Raw genomic sequence first — 15,363 nt, 5'->3', positions numbered from 1 at the left:
CGCCGTAAAGAAGAGACAATAAAGAGGATCTTACCTATGTCTTAACACACAAAGGCCTAAACAATTAAGTTATTTCAATAATTAGGCCAGAAATCGCGACTGGATAGGGGTTGGGGGCTTCAAAGAAAATTCTTTCTTAATTCGTTCAAAGTTGAATTGGATGTGGGACTGTTTCAATAAGTTTCAGTTTCAGTAACAGACACATGTGACTTATATCTACTTATGCCAGTGCGATATACTCGAACTACAGTTGCAATTTTCTAAGCAACAATACTATAGGAGTTAGTAGTATAATATATTAGTAAGACGGGATTGTTTTAAGCTCTTGTATCTTTACTATCTCCTTGTGTTATATCCGTGCTTTCACAAACTGTTCGAAGTTCAACAAGTCATTCACAGATTTACTTCAATACTGTCATAAGACGAGGAATGTTATCATTTTTAGTTGTGATATAAAACGAATTTAGGTAAGTTTATTTTATTTGTTATTCATAAATAAATTTATTAATCTTTGTAACTGATTTACTGAGTTTATATTCATATTAACATTTTGAATAAGATTATAAATTACATTTAAAATAAATTGTGTTTATCAAAATTGAATCTAATGTACCGTATTGAAAAATGTGTCTTTAAATTCTGAAGCTGTGAAAATTAAATTTAAAAAATGATTTGATATGTAAATTAGAGACATATTTACGAGTAATATGTATATATTTTCAATCGGTAATTATCTGATATTTTGTTGAAAAGTTGAAGTTTAATACCGGTAATGTTTTTTTGTGCAAAAAATACTATAAAAAATACAATGATAGTTTCAAATCAACATTTGATCTAAAACTGTTGGCCTCCGTACTATTCCGTGTTTCGTTATCCATTCCTTTATATAAAATAGGCCTACAACATGTTATTTCCTATTATATTAAGTTAATTAGCCAAAAAATCTTTAATTAAAATAATTTAAAAAAAACCCACATTTTCAATAAAAGTCGTTTTCTGTATTACAGAATGTAAATATAAAAACTAAAATAAAGTAATAAAATAAATAAATATAATATAAGTAGGCCTAGTTTAATTTTTTTTTAAACTGATTAATTAAAATCTGCAATTTAATTCTTTAAAATAGCAAAACAGACAAGAAACGCCTAAGATATGCCTAAGATATGCCTAATTTAGCAATTTTAAATGAATAATAATATAAAAAAAGATCAATATTTTAATAACATTCGTTTACGTAATACAGAGAGTAAATAATCTGTTTGTTTTGTATTTTCTATAAAATTAGATCAAAAAATGCATAGTTTTAATTTTAATTTTAAATAACACAAATGCAACGAATAAATTGGACAGTAAAACATAAATAATAAAAATGTTTATAAAAGCACTAAAGAAAATCTTGTTGATACGACATCATAAAAATGTCTAATTATAATACCTCAAAGAACGGATAGATTTAGCAGTGAGAAAGTCTATGACAAATTAGTGCCATTATTAGTAACATAACCGTAGAATTCATAACAACGAACAAGTGTGCGTGATAAAGGGGACACTCTCGAAATTGTCATAAGATCGTCAAGTAACGTTTTTTTACTTACTTATGAGAGAGAATACTTGAACTTTGCTTGCAATTCTAGTCTTAGGCCTATACGTTTATATAACGGTTTTTCTAGGCCTATATTCAGCAATTGTTAACAATAACTCGTACCGTGTGTAATATAACTTGCTTATTATACATGGGAGACCCCAAACCCACTCGAATACTACCCGCACATACATTTCTGTATAGGAAACATTACCGGAATTTATTCGATATTTTCACAGTAATTTGCTCTGTTTAAGGAATGGCTTAAGTAAAAAAGCCACCTATTTAAAACCATACTCGTTGTGGAGAAAAGAAAAAAACAATCAGTTTGTATTACTAACGAAGGAATCGTAGGCCTAACTATTAGGCCTAATTACTTCACGTTTATAGCGGAAAACAATCTCCAAGAAAACTCGGACTGTATTTCGGCCCAGCTAGTTTTACCGATAACCGAGGAGATGTGTTTTTATTGCATCACTTGGGGTAAAATAATAACATGTCTGATGATTTTACTAAATGACCATCTAGCTCCATAGTTCGATGTTAAAAGGTAATTATGGTCTAAATTAACACTATATAGGCCCTATGCCTAGTATGTATCTAAACACAAAAAGGGGTACTACTTAAACAAGTCAAGTCCCAAGTTGAATATAATTGTGTCAGAGATTAGAATAATAGTCACTCAATTAAGAATTATTTCAAAGATAAACATCAGAAATAAGCATTTCATTTTCAATGTGAAGATTTTCGGCAGTTACTTATCAGATTTAATATTTTTGATTCGGACCTCTTCATTTTTTTGATTCGGACCTCTTCATTTGCTCGACTATCTGGTGGGTCAGATCACACCTAATTGTTTCTGGTGTTCCATGCCGCTGTAATCATAATCTATTAAAAATTGCTATAATAGACCTATCTTACAGTGCCGGAAAGATGACTGTCACAGAGTGATGCAGGATTTGCTCTTTCAACTACACACACCAAACTGTTTAGGCCTAGAGTGGGTATTCAGATTAACCCGTGACTTAATTGCCCATCATTAAAGTGGCGACAGTTACTTTTAAACATCCACTTATTACAAACGTTTCTCTGTGGTTTAATTCCTTACATAGAAACTGTAACAACTTATCGACAGACACAGGGCCTTTCATCTAAGTCGACCGGAGCCAGGCTAACAATAGGCAGTAAAATGATCATACAGAAACTCCCCGCATAGAAATTATAACACATTTGTAAGAGGTGATGTAAACACAAGCTAACATTCTAAAGGTTGTCTTGCACCGCCTCTTAGGCGATTTATTAAATATTGTAGTAGGCCTAATCCGTTTCAACAAGTTTGGATCGGCCTGATGTGTCTTATCCTATAATTACCGCCTTAGTGTGTATGTAATTATGGGTATTCAGTGCTCATTTGCCTGCTATTTGATCGGGCCAGACTGTCTCCAACTTTTGTTTTATACCCTACCACATCGTAGGATTGAACAAGACCAATCTTGTAAATAGAACGAACACTAGACGTGTTACGTAAAACAAAACACCTCGATAAAAACTAGATTATGGTTTACATCCAAAAGTTGTATGAAGATAATATATTATCTTATTATTGCAAATAAGATATAATTTTAGTTTGTTTCAAGATTTTCACTGCAATATGTATGATTACCTAAATAAAACTTTCTAAATAATTGCATAAAACATGCTAAAGCGAAAACAAAATGTAGTTAGGCCTACTGTAGACTTACCCCAAGTCTGTATTGTCTTTTTTTAATTTATTTGTTTTTATTTCGACCGCGATTTTTGACTGAAAATACAAAATCAAGTAGTATACGTATGAAACGCCATATGTGCCAAAATATTTTTCTTTTTACTAATATTAAGACAAAACTCCGTCTGGAACCCAGACTAGGCCTACTGCAATAAATGCAGCAGAATAATGTTGCCATGTTACAATATAATACAGATGGTATATTTCCTAAATGTTATTGCTGTATAAAACAGTTAGACCCTACAAACATTAGCACATTTTATAAAAATGGATCAGCATAATAAAATATCAAACATTGCACATAAGTGTCAAAACTACGATATTCAAAATGATAGTTGTATACAATTTATATCAAGAAGACTCCTTCAGGACTCAGTAAATATTCCTTGAATGGGGGTTTCCAAAAAGGTTTTTTTTTGTTGTACTGTATATACGATTAACGTGATAGGGGGATTACATTTAAGATTGGGTGCCAGGTATCTGTTCGATATTTATATAAGGTATGTTTATTACTGTACTTTGTTATGTTATTTTCAGTACAGAGTTGGCGCTTGATATTACACAGATAATTCGTAAATCTTACAAATTCATGCTTTATTTATTCGCTTTAAGGAACAATATTTGTAAGCCATGTCTTATGGTAATCTGTGGCACTTAGTGGCTAAATAGTGTTTGTTTTTACTCCGTCATTCAGTATAATGTGGTGAAAGTAACTCATTAGAACAGATTTTACTAACTCGATCAATATCTAAATAAATAGTGCATTATCATCAACGGATACCATCCCCGTCATCAGAAGCATTAATCAAACTAAAATGTATATTGTGTTATAATCAAAATGAGATAGACAATGGTAAAGATGATGAGGTTTTATCATCATGGATGATGATAACGAATGATGATGACGAGGAGGAGGAGGAGGATAACAGGTACGGTAATAATTATCTTTTAAATATAGATGACGACGTATGACATAACGGAGTCATGTGTGAGAAAAAACCGGAATTTAAAAAAACCAGTTTAAAATAAAATGATAATAATAAATGATAATGATAACTTAACAATAGGCCTATCAGAAATTAGAGAGTGTTGTAGATTTAAAGATGTTGTGTTTAATGTGATTATTGTGTTTTTATTGATGATTATTATAGGCCTACTTATATACACCACTACATTTTAAATTCTTGTAACCAACACGGTTATTTATAATGTAAAAAAAAATCGTATATTTTATTTTCATATATTATTTTGTGTACGTTAGAACAATTCTAAATCCGCTTTAATGAACGTAAATAAGTCTTTCCAATTTCTAGTAATTTACCGCTATATTTACTATTGAAGTTGGTAAAGGAAGGCGTTCGTTTTAAAGTTTATTATGTGTATATTATCGATTATTAGGCCTACGCAGGTCCACACGACAGGACCCCATGCATATTCTGCATCTCAATATCTGAGGCCTACAATTATTGTTATTATAAATTACGCTTGTTTAATGGTAAACTCTTGAGGTCCATTAAAAGAGCTGCATTTATTCAATTTTTATTGAATCTTTAACTGCCGTTAACATGTCAATGTTACTTTGTTATGTTTGTCTGAACCTATACCTATGTAAGCATATGTATCAAATTTTGTTATTCCGTGTACTACCATCAAACAAATATAAAGCAATAACACCAGTTTATTTTTTTCGCAGTCACAATCAGAGCGCATGACACTCAATATCATATTTTTAGTTGTTGGGAATGTAACTTTACGCGGCCGGCAGTCGTGCATATATCCCGAGGCTCTGAACTTAGTAACGGGTTTTAAGACGTCAATCATTTAACGTATCCATATTTTAAGTTGGTTTAGTTTGACTAATTGCCCGGAGATATATCTAAATTACTACATAAGATCAATACAATGCAAGTAATTTTAACTTGATGTTGAAATTTGATTTCATGTCGTCGTTGACTGAAAACGCTTTGAAGTTTGTTTTAGGAGGGCGCTGCAATTAATAACAACACAAATGATAATATAATTCATACTAATATTTTGTATTTTCTTTCGTGAAAGATAGATAAACATGCATTTTCTTAGAAAAAAACAAAATAAATTAGGAAAGTTTTCATTTTACTATAGAATAATCGTTTACTGTCTTTGACAAAAATAGGCCTAATAATTTTTTTAATCAAATGAATAATCAAACATTAATGATATCATGATTGATAAGAACAATAACATCGTTATATCACGATATCTGTTACTGATCATGACGTCAATTGATTGGATTTGTGAAAGTGTTATTTTAAATGGTTATCCTAGTTCGAGAATGAACAGTTTTCTATTTCCTTTTGTTTTATGTATGAAAATTGCATGTTTATAGGCCTATATTTCTCGTCGATCGTTTATCGGCCTAAAGTATGGGCCTTAAATAATACAGCCAACCTTGATTTATTTATATTTTAAATATTCAGGGAACACCACCTAAGGGGGTCACTTTATTAATCCCCAAAGTATCCCTTTAATTGTGTTTAGCTTTATTCTTAATAAATTCTTTGGGGATATGACAATGATACGAAATTATTAGATTACCACCGTATATAAAGCAAAGTCAAACATTGAATTAAATAAACGTAGGATTATAAAGAAATATGAGTTCATCTTATAAGTAGAAGCACTTTACGACTGAGAATAGTCAATTACATTTGAGTTTTCATTCTGCTTAAATAAAATGAAGTAGGCCTTTAAGATCGTCATCAAAAAGTACATATCAAATCTAAAAGAATGTTCGTTAAAACACAAGTGCATTGATCACTAGCTAATCAACAAGTTACCACCGATCTAATCCAATTTCCATATTGGCTGTTATGACTGCCATTAGTAACGATATAACGTTTAATATTCGACTAATTGTACATCGATTTTCCAGATGAACAACCCGTTGACAGACCGCGCTACAATACATGACTTTGTTCATTAACTGTTGTTCGCGTTTGAACATGATACACCGCGTTTATTGAGTAGTAACTTCGATCGATTTCATTGTTTTTGATTCAGCAAGAAGTAATAAGACGAAAGTCTTCTCGTCTGCAAACATTTTAACGGAGCATCAATTATTACAAAAATCTGGTGAGTTTGGAATTTGGTCGACGTTTGACGAAGCCAGATTTTTTATGGCTCTACGTTGGCAAGCATTGCTCGGTTACCGACAAACACAATCTTTAATGCAACGTGAAAACGCGAGTTGGTGGCTTAATTAAAAACCACGGAACACTAATCAAACAAATCGTATAATTCATAAGAATTATTTAGCCAATTAGATTATATATATTATTCAATAACAGACTGATCTTAAACTTTATAGTTTTGTATGAATTTATTACCGTAATAATTGAAGTCAATTAAATTATTGCTTTTATGGAAATGGATAACGAATTGAATTCATTTTTTAAGCAACCATGACTAAAAAGAAACGTTTTCTATTCAAATTCGGCCCACAGAATCAAAATAGAATTCCTATGAAATTAAATCAGAATGAACAAGCCTACACTCCAGGATGACTGCACACAAAATAAATATAACCAAAAGAAACGGTTCTGAACAATAATTACAACATGGTAGGCCTCCTGGAAACATGTAGCATTAAAATATAGGCCTAACGCAATTTTCGAATCGGATAATGGCGGATTTTTTCATGAGACATTTCAGAAACAAACAAAAAAAATGTTCAGATTTTGTTTGTCGCCAAGATTTGATTACCAATTAATACAAAGTTAATAAATCTGTTTACATATCGCTGATTCATTGGAAAATTAATTATAAACGCGCTCATAAAATATTTAATGAAACACTTGATTTGTTTGCGTTTCTTGGTTGAATTGTCCCTTAGAATACAAGTAAGATGAATGCAGACGACCACTAAGATATTGTCATTGTTTCTTCACTAGAAAAATGGCAATATTGGTTGGAATTTTCTTTATTATAACGTTGATAAAACATTTTATGTAAGATTATCAACAGGTATTAAAAGAATACGCCTATGTTATAGAAAATAGGATTTATTTTGTAGGCCTAATTTACTCACTTAATTCTCTGTACTGTACCTATCTCCACATGGAATCAACTAACTTCCATTTTAGTGTAGGCCTATGAAATTTCCATAACAATTATCGGAAAATCCTAAACACCCTTTCAAATCACAGTTTTAGTTGGACTAATCTTTTGTGTTTTTTAATAACTTTTAGGCCTAGACTAAGCTTTATCGATTATTATTGAAGTCCTTATTCTTCTCTTATTCTCTATAGGCCTAAAGCCTCCTTAAATGTATTTAGGCCTGGGCTAGGCTTTATCAAGAAACAGTCAGACCTATTCAATCTTTATCTTGTTCAGCACCATTGCGTGTGTCCAATATATTGTTTATATTTTCCTTCACAGGCCTTAAACCATAGGGTGGCTTTATCAGAGAACAGTAACACCTTCTCTATTATTTTTAGCAAAATTCAATAATAATAATAATATTTAGATACGGTACGGTATCATATTTAGCGTCATCGTGCGTCCAATTTTGTTCTCATTCACTAGTAGGCATAGGCCTTAAACTTAGACCTACGCTAGGCTTTATCTGGGAATAGGATAGGAAGAACTTGATCTGCATCCCAAATATATTTACCAAAAGTAAATGATAATCTTAGAATGCTTTCGCATGTTTAACATTACCTTGTGCGTCCCATTTATTTAACATTATTTAATATACATGGCTGCAGTCACGTGCTCAAATTTGAGTCAGTGTTTACCGACCAACCGACCGACCGACCAACCGACCGACACAGTGAGCTGTAGAGTCGCATTGCACGCGACTAAAAACAAAGCCTCTTTCGCTACTAGGCCTTAAACTTCCAGGCTAGGCTTTCATCCCTGTATATTTACAAAAAGTAAATGATAATCTGTGAATGCTTTCGCATATTTAACATCATTGTGTGCGTTCCATTTATTTTTTAAAAAGCCTCCTTCACTAATACTAAGCAGTTTGCACTCGAAATGGCTACATCATCTTCAGCCTTCAATTTTGAATGACTTGTAACTTTATTCATTCATCAAGTGTTTCACTAATGACAGTAAATCAATGGTTCTAGGCCGGAGATTGACTTCAAGTAGGCTGTAAAGTTCACAGTCGACCAAACGACAATAAACCTGGGTTGAACATTAACAAAATGCATTTACCTTTGAGAGGCTATGTTGATTCTGCGAACGGGACTGGACAATTAATAGAGCTGAATAAACGTATGTTTAAGATCGTCTTGTCATCTCAGACTTGCCATTTGTATCGGCATTATTAATCTGCAAAAAACAAAGAGATATTAAAAATAATCGATTCTGCAAAAACAAAGAGATACAATAATCGATTCTGTAAAAACAAAGAGATACAATAATCGATTCTGCAAAAACAAAGAGATACAATAATCGATTCTGCAAAAACAAAGAGATACAATAATCGATTCTGTAAAAACAAAGAGATACAATAATCGATTCTGCAAAAACAAAGAGATACAATAATCGATTCTGTAAAAACAAAGAGATACAATAATCGATTCTGCAAAAACAAAGAGATACAATAATCGATTCTGCAAAAACAAAGAGATACAATAATCGATTCTGCAAAAACAAAGAGATATAATAATCGATTCTGTAAAACTTATTTTACATAGAAAGATATTGGAAGAATAAAGAGTGAAACTATAACTATTTTGAGATTCAATTATAGTTAATGATGTAATTAGAAATACAAAAACGTAATAAATTCCATTATCATTTCCATGCATTAAAATATTATATGAGAAAGAGAATATTAAAGAATTAGAAGGGAATTTTGTCTCCAATTAAATTACATGAGGAGAAAATAAATACTTATTTTTAAAAAGAAGCAGGAAATCACATTTAATAGATACAATAATATATAGATCTGTCTTAAAATATTCATGTGTAACTAGTTTTTGTTTGTTGAAAGAAAAAGAAATATAATTCTGTAAAGAAAAAATACTTGGTGGTAGGCCTAAATATAACACACAAAAAACAGTTCAAAAAGGGTTAGAAATTATCAACATAAATTAGTATTGCATAATGTTAGGCCTAGCAATTTGATTAAATAGTTTCCACAACAACAATTGCCAATATTATAACTATTCGTTTATGAAGTAAAATATATTATGTGTAATATATTGTATGTGTAATATATTATGTGTAATATATTGGATGTGTAATATACTATGTGTAATATATTGTATGTGTAATATATTATGTGTAATATATTGTATGTGTAATATATTATGTGTAATATATTGGATGTGTAATATATTATGTGTAATATATTGTATGTGTAATATATTATGTGTAATATATTGGATGTGTAATATATTATGTGTAATATATTATGTGTAATATATTATGTGTAATATATTATGTGTAATATATTATGTGTAATATATTATGTGCAATATATTGTATGTGTAAATTAATGGATAGTGATTTATTTATTTTAGTTTCTGAGATACTAATTTAACGAGGGTCCATCCAGCTGATCATTAGGGACTATTAGTAGTATTAGGCATAGAACAATTATAATTTGACAAGACAATCAAACTCATGAAAACAGCAACAGTTTACAATAACTAAATATAAGATTTTATTATAATATATTATATAATTAACTAGGGCCTAAATAAAATAATTTATAAATAATATAGATATTATATTTAGAAATGAAATAAAATTAAATATGGGCGATACCCACAAAAAAACAAGATAAATCGGTTAGCCAAAGCGATTTTTAAATCATAAATATTCGAATATCTCATTCCAGATGAGCCAAATATTCTATTAAAAAAAATCTGATTACATAATAATTGCTATCAGTCTGGGTGTATGTGTATCGGAAGTAGACACATTGTGATTTTTGTATCAGAAAGTACTAATATCCTGTCATTAAATTATCAAAAGGTACAATATTGTATTTCAATCATAATTAAGATATTACTTTCAGCTCCAATATACTAATAACAATAACAAATAAAAATAATAATATAAATTTTCTTATATAAGATTCAGGAAATTGAGCAACTAATAGCGTAGGGAACGAATACGTAGTAGCGAGTCTGGGTTCTACAGAAGATATATTTCAGTGTAAACGAAGATGAAATCGTAGGCCTAATTATTGCAATTTTAAAAAGAATGTGACGCTGGCGTGTAAACATGAGAAATGTCCCGGATTTACCTAGATTCCAGGTTATTCAAGTGCTCAGCTATCATATGAAATAACGCGTGCAACAAAGCAGTATCTCCTTACTGCATAATATTTAAGTAAACTTCTCAACGTTGTGTTTGTATTGTTTGACATATGTCTAAAATATTGAGGCGCGTAAATGAGGCGCGCACCGTCTGTTCGCCTCTAGTGGTTGAGTTACCGTACCAGACATGCGCACAGCAATTCATACACATAGCGACATACATTTTTTTTTCAACATTAGGCCTATGACCGTGTGTTTATAAAATGTATAGCATTATGTAGTCAACAATTCTATTTGTCCGTTAATTGCTATTTGTCCGTTAATGTTATACTTCCTGACAAACTTGTCCGTTTCTTCAACAACAGATGGACTTCGGCGTTGAGTCAACATAGATCGTTGATAGCGGGCACGTTATCAAAATGTCAAATGAAATCTTATGTCAACGAAATTATACGGACTTTCATAAACGAATAATACGGAACACTTTAATTAGCTGAGCAGAACTTTGAAATAAGCTTACGGATTACATTGATTAATCAACAGATCAATCATCATTATTAAATTATTGATAATGATTACACGTCATGTTTGATAATTTTATAGAGATTTAATAGAACTAACTGGGTATGGGAAACATGCAGATAGAAGGAAGGTCTTAATTTGTCTATTATAAATACATGAATTCTTCATTTGCATATAAAATAGGAAAATTTTTTATTTTAGGTTCTGCGGTTAATGTCACTAGACATGAATGTTTCTCTGAGCTACCTTAATTCTAGATAAATTCGAATATCGAAATAAGTATATATAAATATAATGTTTCATACTTCGTTGATAATTTTTTAAATTTTGTAACAAAAAAGCAGGTTTTAACAAATTGTCTATAGCGTAATAAGTTAAAGCAATTGTAGACCTAATTCAAACTTCTTTTAATGAACGTCAAAATAATTGAACATTATTGCGGCTTTTTCCTATTATTTCGGTGACAATATTTGATATTTTATTAGGGTAACTGGCTTCCGTTATTTGTTTCAAAACAATTGTTAGATATGACAGTAAACATTAATATAATACGAGAGCCATTGTGTACTACTCAAACCTGCGGAAGAAATTAAGGTAGCCGTACGTTCCATCATTCAGTTATTGTTATGTTAGGCCTATTAATTTCTGACATATGGTTATCTTTGTATTAGGACAACGTCGTCGCTGCTGAGTGGACAGATTTCGCGCGCAACCAGTTTTACGTTTATTCGCGCATAAAACAAACATTGCATGATGGGATATATAAACTTGAAGATGAGCACATGAACTTAGCATTTGAAGACGTTTTCTTGAAGAGTCGAGTTTGTTGTTAGCTATTAGACAGTGATTTGAGAAGTGACAAGCTTCTATTCATCTGATTTACCTTTTCTACGGTAAGATAATTTATAAGAGTCACTTCTTAGCATCGTTATAAGAGTTTTCTACTTCGTTTTAAGTGACAATTTACTATAAGTGATACGCACTTATATTCATTGTAAAATGAAGTAGAGGTGGTTGTGATTTAAGAATGTTTATAATTATAGCTTTTATTATTTATAATTTAGACTAATAAATAATTTTTTTATATTTTTTTTTATTACTGATACAAATTAAGTTTAAACTTATCTATGCCTATATCTTATAAATATTTTAGTAGAAGAGATTGTGATTTAATAATCTTAATCATTTTTTAAATTTCTGATAATATAATTGTTTTCTTTATTCTTATTACTGATAAAAACTTATCTACCTCTAAAATTACCTATACAATACCATATGAATAATTACAGTGTCCTTATTTTATTTTTAAAAGTATAGCCCTATTAATTGTGATTTAATAATCTTAATTATTTATAAATTTTGCTAAATATAATTTTTCTTAATTTTCTTTTATTATTGAGATAAATGAATTTTAACGTATAAATTATATAATATAAATCATTATCATTGGCTTATTTATTGAAGTGCCCTTATTTTTCAAAGTAGTTTTGATTAAGAATCTTAACATTTTATTATTCATAATTTAATAATCTTAACATTTTATTATTCATAATTTAAAAACCAAAATGTTATTTTTACTATTGAAACAAAGTAAATCTATTCTTATTATTACCTACAACATTATTTTTATTTTCGAACTAACATTTTTATCTTCATTCATTCATTCAAGCTTATCGCCTGACTTTATTTACTTTAGGCCTCTGGCCCCTAGTAATTAACAAAATAATAATTACATTGAAAAATAAAGCAATTTATGGTCACAAGATAAATGAATTAATTAATTTCGTTCTCTAAGCAAAACATATATCTTAACTTATAAGCATGATAAATTTAGATAGATTATCAGTAATTATTGGATCCTGTGATGACATTAAACGGCAGAATTTAAAAGTATTTGGATTTTCAAAAAATAAAGAAGGTATAAATTTTTTTCTGATTTCCTTGTACCGAGAGCAGTAAATATTACATCAAATAATAATCTTCTTATTACAACATGATAACAAAACTAATATCTTCGATTTATTTCTCGATATTTCATCAATTTCGTTATTTAGTTATTGTTTTCTTCTTTTCCATTTTTCTATCGAGTACTTTAAAGGAAAAGTTATCATAGATATTGTGCTTAACCTGTTCTTGTGAACTAAAGCAATGAAAACTAAACAATATTCAATTATTTAATTATTATCTCTTATTTATTTTGTCTTCTTTCCTTTTATTTATCTTGTGATTTATCTTAACCAGTCTCGGCCAACTAAAGTATTGGAAATTATAAAACATTATTTAATAATTATCTCTTTTAAAAATCTATCTCATTCTTTCTACATAATAACGAATAGTTGTACATGAAAGAAACACTTACACGGAACTGTAACAATCTTCGTATTTGGTACTCAAAAAGTCGAAAATAATTACAAAGAAATGTAAAAAAAGTAAAAGTATACAAAAAAAAACTGAATAAAAACGATTAAAATTACAAAAAAGGAAAGCACAAATTTAAAATGTACTATCAATAATTAGAAATGGTTTATTTCTGGAGTTTCTGATGAGGCACAAGTTAATAAAGTTATTTGGGTTCTTTAAAACGGAAAGAACGCTTAAAAGTGTTTTTGAATCATTAATATAACAAGTTATTAATTCATTGTACCTTACTTTTTGAAACAATAATTTTGAATAAATTGAAATTATATTCGTTGATTTACTCATAGGCCCTATAAGACATGAACATGATAAAATATACTTTGAATGTTTTGTAATTTACAATTGTTTTATTTTACTTGAAATTCTTTAGTAACATAAATTTACAGATTTATTATCTATAAAACATATACATTCTACGCATTACTAGTAATTTCCCTTAATTGACATATTTGTTGAAAATCAACGTAAAAAAACTACAAATTTGAATATACACATTACATATAACTGTGCATATATTAAGGTTTGGTCTTTAACGTGTTGCTGATTTCAGTACTCTTTTAATCTAGAGGGTCATTTGTGTTCAGTAAATTAAATATTGTAATGATTTTTTCAAATATATAATTTTAGTCTATTATTTTATGATTCTTTTCATTTCGCCGCGATTAATAATGTTGTCATTAAAGCAAGTATTATTCTTCCGCCGGTAACAGGCGATAATGGGGGCGCTATAACATTTGCCACTGATTAAACATCATCGTAATATTCACTTAAATAGAATAAACATTATTATAATAATAGATATTATTATAAACATTAATATTTTAGTAATTTTTTAGAATTATTTATATGAAAATATTTCTACTATATATCTTAATATTGGTTTCTTTTTGTATAAATTAATTATTTTAAAATAAACTCAAACTTATTGATTAAAAAGTTACTTCACAGCGCCCTCTATGAAAATGATTACCGACAAACAAACATTTTGATTGGAGCAATGCGAGTCTGCCACTTGTTGGCGAAGTTAAAACTGTCTCTACAAGGATTATAAAAGTAACTCCTTGGTCTTGAGGCTGTAATGTTATCCATCCGCAGAAGCACATGACTGCAAAGACTATGATTTGATTGGCCGCCTTCACAAACAACTAGTTTATGGCCTAACTTCTCCAAACTAGTGTTCCTTAATTTGTTTGTCAACTGTTCTCTACAATAGTAAACTTATCTTGTCAAACACGGAGTTTGTTAAAATATGCATATCTAACCAATTAGTAAAGCAAACTTTAGTAGTTTGCAAACTATAGCAACAACCACTTTCCAAACCGCAGAAAATTAGTTGGCAGAAGTTAGGCCAATCAAATTACACTATGCAGTCATGTGATTATGTAAGAGTACATGCCAGACTAAGGAGTAATTTCTGTAACTTCGACAACCCGCAGAACACTTTGCAGAAGTCTACACTAGAAATCTAGAGCAAACTCCAAATTTGCAATCAAACGTTTAGCCAGACTATCTCCACGGGTCTGTATTTCTTACCATGAGTGTTTCTTGTCTCAATTTATTCAAAATAACTAGCTTTATCTGTTCGTCGTGTATAGTCTATTTATAACTCGTGGTATACTCTATTGAATAACTACATATTTACAGTATTATGTTTGTATATTAAATGACTTTATTGCCATTGCAAAATACGGTTCATAATGCATGACGCCAGTTTTAAATTTTAATGTTTTAATGCAATCCACTGAGAAAACAATCGTGCCATATAATAGCGATTCCATATATATTATATGGCACATAATTACTAGTGATAATGG

General features: G+C 29.8%; 1 long non-coding RNA gene across 1 annotated transcript in view; it reads right to left on the bottom strand.

Moving 5' to 3' along the window:
• Positions 1-8,624: 8,624 nt before the first annotated feature.
• LOC140060314 (uncharacterized) overlaps positions 8,625-15,363 on the bottom strand; it is a 77,846-nt gene continuing 71,107 nt past the window's right edge. The window contains exon 3 of the long non-coding RNA XR_011847313.1: positions 8,625-8,666. This is a non-coding gene — a long non-coding RNA (uncharacterized lncRNA). The remainder of the gene's footprint in view (positions 8,667-15,363) is intronic.

This window comes from Antedon mediterranea, chromosome 10 (genome assembly GCF_964355755.1).
Source record: "Antedon mediterranea chromosome 10, ecAntMedi1.1, whole genome shotgun sequence".
Lineage (NCBI taxonomy): Eukaryota > Metazoa > Echinodermata > Crinoidea > Comatulida > Antedonidae > Antedon > Antedon mediterranea.
This window is presented reverse-complemented; position numbering and strand designations above follow the sequence as displayed.